Genomic DNA, 7,311 nt, shown 5'->3' with positions numbered 1-7,311 from the left:
GAACCATTCCATCACGTCTCGACGACTCCGGGACGATGCGGTCGACTTCCGTTGATGGAAAGATGTCGATCCGAGGTCGGGAGATGGAGACGAAGATGGGTGCGAGACACACACACAACAACAGGTCCGTCACTTGGAACTTTCGGGAGAAGAAGCCGTCGCATCCTCGAATTTCCGGGGTTTTATCTGTTTTCTCTCAGATTCCCCTTTCCGATTGGTCTCCCGTCGTCACCTGATGACAATTCAAAACCTTTCGGGGGGGCGGGAGAGGTCAAAATCGAAGTTTAATTCGATCTCCAACCGGAAATGGTCGACGGACTTACATTCTTCTATTGTCTAGAAGTTAGCATCGCGTTTTCATATCATAAAAATCTATTTCTAACTAATATATTATTTTCTTTCTAAAACAATTATTTTCCGCGAATTTTAGTGAGGGTTCGGACCTGTCCAGAGCCTCACATTAGCTTCTTTTAAAACGTGAGGGTCGAGGTCATATAGTTCATTTTCTAGCTTGATTAGCTCTCAAAAGTGGCTGAAAGATAATAATCTAGTGCTCACAACGGCTGACAAGTCAAAAGATCTAGTTAAATAGCTATGCCTTAATTTTAATCCACTACTGCACTTGGCACTGATGATAACAAAGTATCATATTTAATATTACATATTACGTATATTAAAATTGAGTAAATTTTATATATGTTAATTTTTTTGTATACAGGCCCTTATGGGTTTCAGAAACATTGATGTCATAGATATGGATACTATTGAAATATCAAATCTTAATAGGCAATTTTTATTTAGGTAAAATATTTTTACTATTAGTAACTGGTTAAGAAGTTTAAAAAAAATGTTAAAATATTGATATGAATTTGCAGGCCGCAAGATGTTGGAAAATCTAAGGCTGAAGTTGCTGCAGAATTTATCAATAAAAGAATTCCAAATTGCAGAGTAACTCTGTATCCTTGGCATTTCTTACTCTGTATATTTACGTAATGTGTTTTAATTTATAATCAAAATAATTTTCAATAATACCATTATTCATATTGAATTTGATAGAAATAACTATGTTGCCGCCAATGACTTGAGATGGGCCCTAATGTTTTTTTGAAGATTGTTATTAGTCTCAAACCTCTGCCCTTCTAGCCATTTTTCCTGTTCAGGAAAGAGGTGGAAGTCGCTTGGCGCTAAATTGGGGCTATACGCTGGGTGTTTAAAGGTGATGAAGACTTCCACCCAGCTTAAAACTTTTTAATGTGTGAAGACATCCACCTCTTTCCTGAACTGAAAATGTGGCTAGCAGGGCAGAGGTTTGAGACTAATGAACTAATGATGCTCTTCAAAACAACATTGTTAAGGCCATCTCAATTCACTGGCAGCAACATTCTATGACAAGGGGATGGAAAAGCTCATCCACAGATATGACAAATGCCTCAATCTTCATGGTGATTATGTCAAAAAGTAACCATGTTTGTACCTAACTTTTGGTAATAAATTCATTTTGTTATTTACACTCGACTGTTTTTTTATGGATCATCGGAGCTTGGAAAAAACCACCCTCGTACTTATATCATTTGTAAATTACTTATTTTCTAAATTTTTTCTTTGAACTTTGAAATCACCAAATTAGAAGATTTCAAAATTTATAAGAAGTTTTGTCATCAAACAATTGCATGAAACTTGGTTCCCTATTAAAAGTTCCAACAATAGAAGGCTACTTTAAAGAAATCAGAATATTTATTGGAAAAGAAATGCTTTGGACTAAATTAGCCCAGCATCAGCTTTCCAAATAGCAAAAATTCAGTAAAATTGAGCAAGTTGAAATTAACAGTTGAAGCAAACCTCTCATAATGTCAACTGTTAATTTCATACATATTCTATCTTTGAATTGTGTCTTAAATTCTGTTTGGAAAATTGATGTCAGATTAAATTTGTTCAAAAACATTTCTTTTCCAATAAATATTCTGATTTCCTTAACCTAGAGATTTATTTTTGGAACTTTTATTACACAATATAAAAAGTTCCACTACTTAAAAAATTATAAAATTATATAGTTTTTTTATAACAACTTGAAAGAAAAGAATATACATGATTATTGATAGCTGTTTACCTATTATAAATGATACAATGGTTATAAATGTGACAACTACACAAATGTGTACCTTGATTTTGAAAATATCACATAAATCAAAATTTCATAAGGCGGATAAGCTTTTCCATTATACCTTACAACTGAAATAACTTTGTATCTCATTTTTTCAGCATAATTTAATCATTTTATTCATTTTCTCCAAATAACATTAATGTGCTATAAAACACAAATTTACATAAGTTAAAAATTTGATATTATAACTCATACTTGCATAATACTTATATTAATAAACAAACACACCTGATTTGTATTTGCCGAGTTATTTTCTTTATTTGAACGTTTTTGGCCTATTTGTATAGGCCATCTTCAGGCTTTAACATCGTTTGTTCCAATGGAACCAATAGTTCGAAATTCATTTGAATTTGAATTTTTAACAACTTATGTGTATAAATAAATAGTTAACAATAATATCAAAAACGTGTTGCAACTTAACAATAACATGAAAAAACATACATTAAAAATAAATATATAATAAAATATAATCTAAAATCGCATTGCAACATAACACTGAAATAAAACAAAAACAAAAATTATATCAACTTTAACTGAGTCTGAACTACTAATTCCTATAAACTCCAGATCATAAAAATGTTTATGGATTTTAATAAAATAAAATTTCAATACAAATACTAATTGTATCTTGCTTGCTTGCCATGTCCAATCACCTGGAACAACCATTCTTCACTGCAGAGATGACCTTTCTTTGTAGGCTACAGCTCTGCACAAATATGTAAAATAGTCTAAAATGTCCACAGGTGACAATCCCAACACAATTAAAAATATAACATTTTCTTGTAAAAAAGGGCTGGCAGAAATGTCACCTGTGGACATTTTAGACTATTTTACATATTTGTGCAGAGCTGTAGCCTACAAAGAAAGGTCATCTCTGCAGTGAAGAATGGTTGTTCCAGGTGATTGGACATGGCAAGCAAGCAAGATACAACTTGTATTTGTATTGAAATTTTATTTTATTAAATTGTAATTTCTGCCAGCCCTTTTTTACAAGTTTATGGATTATTAAAACCCATATTTTTCTCAATTTTATATTTCCAAGCCGTTGGTAATGCTTTTGCATCTTTTGCATTTAGGCATCTGCCTAAATGCAAAGGACACTCACCTTCAATCGCAATGGAAATGGAAAAAATAGAGATTTACAAAAGTAAGATGAGGGACAGATGCCTAAATGCAAAAGCATTACCAACAGCTTGGAAATATAAAATTGAAAAAAGTATGGGTTTTAATAATCCATAAACATTTTTATGATCTGGAGTTTATAGGAATTAGTGGTTCAGACTCAGTTAAAGTTGATATAATTTTTGTTTTTTGTTTTTGTTTTATTTCAGTGTTATGTTGCAATGCAATTTTAGATTATATTTTATTATATACTTATTTTTAATGTACGTTTTTTCATGTTATTGTTAAGTTGCAACACGTTTTTGATATTATTGTTAATTATTTATTTAAACACATAAGTTGTTAAAAATTCAAATTCAAGTGAATTTTGAACTATTGGTTCCATTGGAACGAACGATGTTAAAGCCTGAAGATGGCCTATACAAATAGGCCAAAAACGTTCGAATAAAGAAAATAACTCGGCAAATACAAATCAGATGTGTTTGTTTATTAATATAAGTANCAGGTTGTGCAAGTGTGGCAAGAATGTCAGTTTCTGGTCAAAACAAACACCCAAAAACTTAGCCCCATTCACCATTGGAGTTTTATCCCCATTTAGGTGGATTTCCACAAACAGTCCATTTTAGCATGGAAAATTATGGCAACTGTCTTTTGGGACAGGAAAGGGATTTTGTTAGTGGATTTTATGCCAAGAGGCACAACAATCAATTCTGATGCAATTGTGTGATCTTGAGAAAATTCCGGCATGCCATACAAAACAAACGGCATGATGTTGCTCCATGACAATGCAAGGCCATGTTTCTGCACAAACACAAGGTCTAATCAGTTCTTTTGGATGGGAACAACTGGATCAGTTACAGGCCAGACCTTGCATCCAGTGATTTTCACTTGTTTTGATACTTAAAGGAGTTTTTTGGTGGTTAATGGTTCAATGACGACGAAGAAGTGAAAACTGCAGTCATGGATTCAGCTTTTTCACAGGCGGCAGATTTCTTTGAAGTCAGAATTCAGAAAATTGTTGAGCAATATGACAAATGTTTGAACATAAATGGAAATTATGTATAAAAGTAGATAAAAGTGTGTAGAATATGGGAAAAAATTATTTTAATGATATTTACAGTATTTTTCTCCTTATTAAAGAACAAACCTTATTTAAAAACTAGCCTTCGTATCATTATTAAAGAACAAACCTTATTTAAAAACTAGCCTTCGTATCAAATGATGATGTATTGTAAAAAATTCACTCTGCCAGAAAATATTAATAAAAAATAGACATTAATAATTATTTGACTATTTTAACAATAGTTAGGTTGTGTATTTTTTTTTCTATAAAGGAGTTATTTTTAAGTTTATTTATGCATTTATGTATTTATATATTTTTCTACTAAATTATTTATTAATGAATTAGTTATTATTATATATATATATATATGTATGTAGGCAGCCCACCTCATCTTAGCTCCCACAACACAGAAGTGTCCCACATTTCAACCTAACATATCTGGTCACTTTTAATATAAACACAAAATCAAATGAAAAAACACAGTGTAGTAGTAGTTGCCAATGGAGTTGGCCTTCCNTCCAAACACTCACAATGTACAAAACACATGCACTGAAAAAATTAGCAAGTACACAGAACTTGCCCAGGAAATAAGTCATCTGTGGAGGATGGAAAGGGTGCTTATTGTACCTGTTGTTCTCTCCTGTACAGGTGTGATACCACACACACTACACAAAAGCCTGGAAACATTACAATTGAATAGAAATACATACATCACACTACAGAAGGCTACTATATTGAATACATGCCACATTGTTAGGAAATTCCTAAATACAGACACTGATACTGACACACTTATTTAATTTTAGTTTTGTTTTGGTTGCTATGCTTTGACTCTGGTCCGGCTTAGTACACAGCCACCGGTGTAAACCGAGTATTACCCACTAAACCCAACACAATAATAATAATAATGTTTATTGATTTAAATTAAATTTCTTACAATGGGGACAATTTGGTTATATAATGTTAATAAGTATACATACAATCCCTGGTAATAAATTATCGGAGAAACTCCAAGGATTTAGAGAAAAAGGAGAAAAACTTAAATAAAGTAAATTTTGACATTTATTTAAAAAATTACATCTGAACTCCTCTCCTAATACAGAACGTTTTAGTTGATATGTCACTTGACAGGATTCAAACAAATGAGTCAGAAGATCTTCTTCCTCTTTATCACTACAAAAAGTACAACACCTTCCACTGAATATATTTATCCGGTAGCCTTTAAACAAAATTCGAAATTTGTTTAATCTAAGTTGTATAATAAGGCTTTTTGTGGGAAAATTAGTCTCACAATTCAAGTAACTTGCTGTACACCAGACCGAACGTGATTCAAACAAATTAACTTGTTTAGCTGATATAGAGGACATATCCCAATTCCACAACTGATCTGACTTAGTTTGAATTAATGCATTTAAATGGGTTCTCAACAAAGAAGCTGAACTAGCTGAAAACAAAAAGGAATAACCCAAGCCATCAAAAATATTTTTAACTGAAGCTGGCCAACTTTTCTTGCCAGGTTTAACTACTGTTAACAATACATTATATGTTATTCGACGCAAATCACATAAGGGTAACTCTGACTTTTGACCAGAACAAAACAATAGCCTTGACAAATTTCAGTTCCAGTGGAGGTTTTCCCAATTCAAGACGAACTGCAGAACTTGAAACTGAATGTTCTATTTTAAAAAGTCTCTTAAAATATTTCATCTGTACTTTTTCTATTTTAGATAGAAATTCTAAACCCCAGACTGGGAATAGATAAGACAACCTGGAACCAATAAAAGCATCAAAAAGCCTATACATACTACTCATAGAGCTTAGCTTCATATGTTTTTGTAGAGTAAAAATGTAGCCTGTCTTTTTCTGTATATCTTCAACTATTAGATTAAAATGATGATTAAATACACCTGAAGAAGAAAAATGTATTCCTAAATATTTAATATATGAGACAAAACTAATTTCAGTATTATTCACAAATATCTTATCAGATTTTAGTAATCTTCCTCCATTACAAAAAACCATTCCCTTCGTTTTTTGTAAGTTAACTGAGAGGTCATTTCTTTGTGCATAGTCAACCAGCATAGTAAGTTTTCGCTGTAAACCCGTCTTTGAATCTGCCAACAAGATTACGTCATCTGCATACATTAGACAATGCAGGTCAACAGATTCTCCAAGTGAAAATCCCAAAGTTTCTGAGGTAGAAAACAATTGCGGTAAATCGTTAATAAATAATATAAACAGCAGAGGGCTTAAAGGCTCTCCTTGGGGCAAACCCCCACCAGAAATAACACCCTTAGTAATTGTCAAATTGCCACTCACATGGTACCATGTACTACAAAATAGATATTTAGGTAGCTTAATAAACGATGTTGAAAGTCCTAATAAATATAACTTTTCCCACAAAATATTAAGATTAATTCTATCAAATGCCTTTTCCAAATCCACAAATGTCGAATAAATTTTACGTCTTTTCCTTGACAGAACATACTGTATTAATCCATTAAGTATAAAGACATTATACATAGTACCTCTTCCTGGAACAAATGCTCCCTGAAACTGGGAAATAATGTTGAATTCCATTATCCATTGTCTCAACCGATCTGCCAAAATTCCAGTAAACAACTTTCTAAAAGTGTTTAACAACGGAATTGGACAATAATTCTGAGGCTTTAATTTATCTCCTTTCTTGTAGATCATTTTCAACAACACATTTCTCCAATGGTCAGGAAATTTCAATGTTTCCTTAATCTTATTAAATAATGTAAGTAGTTCTAAGCACACCTCATCAGGTAAGTATATAATAAATTCATTATTTATACCATCCATGCCAGGAGCTGATTTTCTTTTAAGTTTACAGATTGAAGTTTTTAGCTCCGACAATGAGATTGGATCATCCAAAATAGGAGAAACGTTTTCATGATCAAACTCAAGAATTGAATCAGAAATTGGATGACAAAAATCATGC

Source organism: Centruroides sculpturatus, unplaced genomic scaffold, assembly GCF_000671375.1.
Source record: "Centruroides sculpturatus isolate CEXI.00-Female unplaced genomic scaffold, Cexi_2.0 scaffold120, whole genome shotgun sequence".
Classification (NCBI taxonomy): domain Eukaryota; kingdom Metazoa; phylum Arthropoda; class Arachnida; order Scorpiones; family Buthidae; genus Centruroides; species Centruroides sculpturatus.
The sequence above is the reverse complement of the archived record's forward strand: the minus strand, read 5'-3'. Positions refer to the sequence as shown.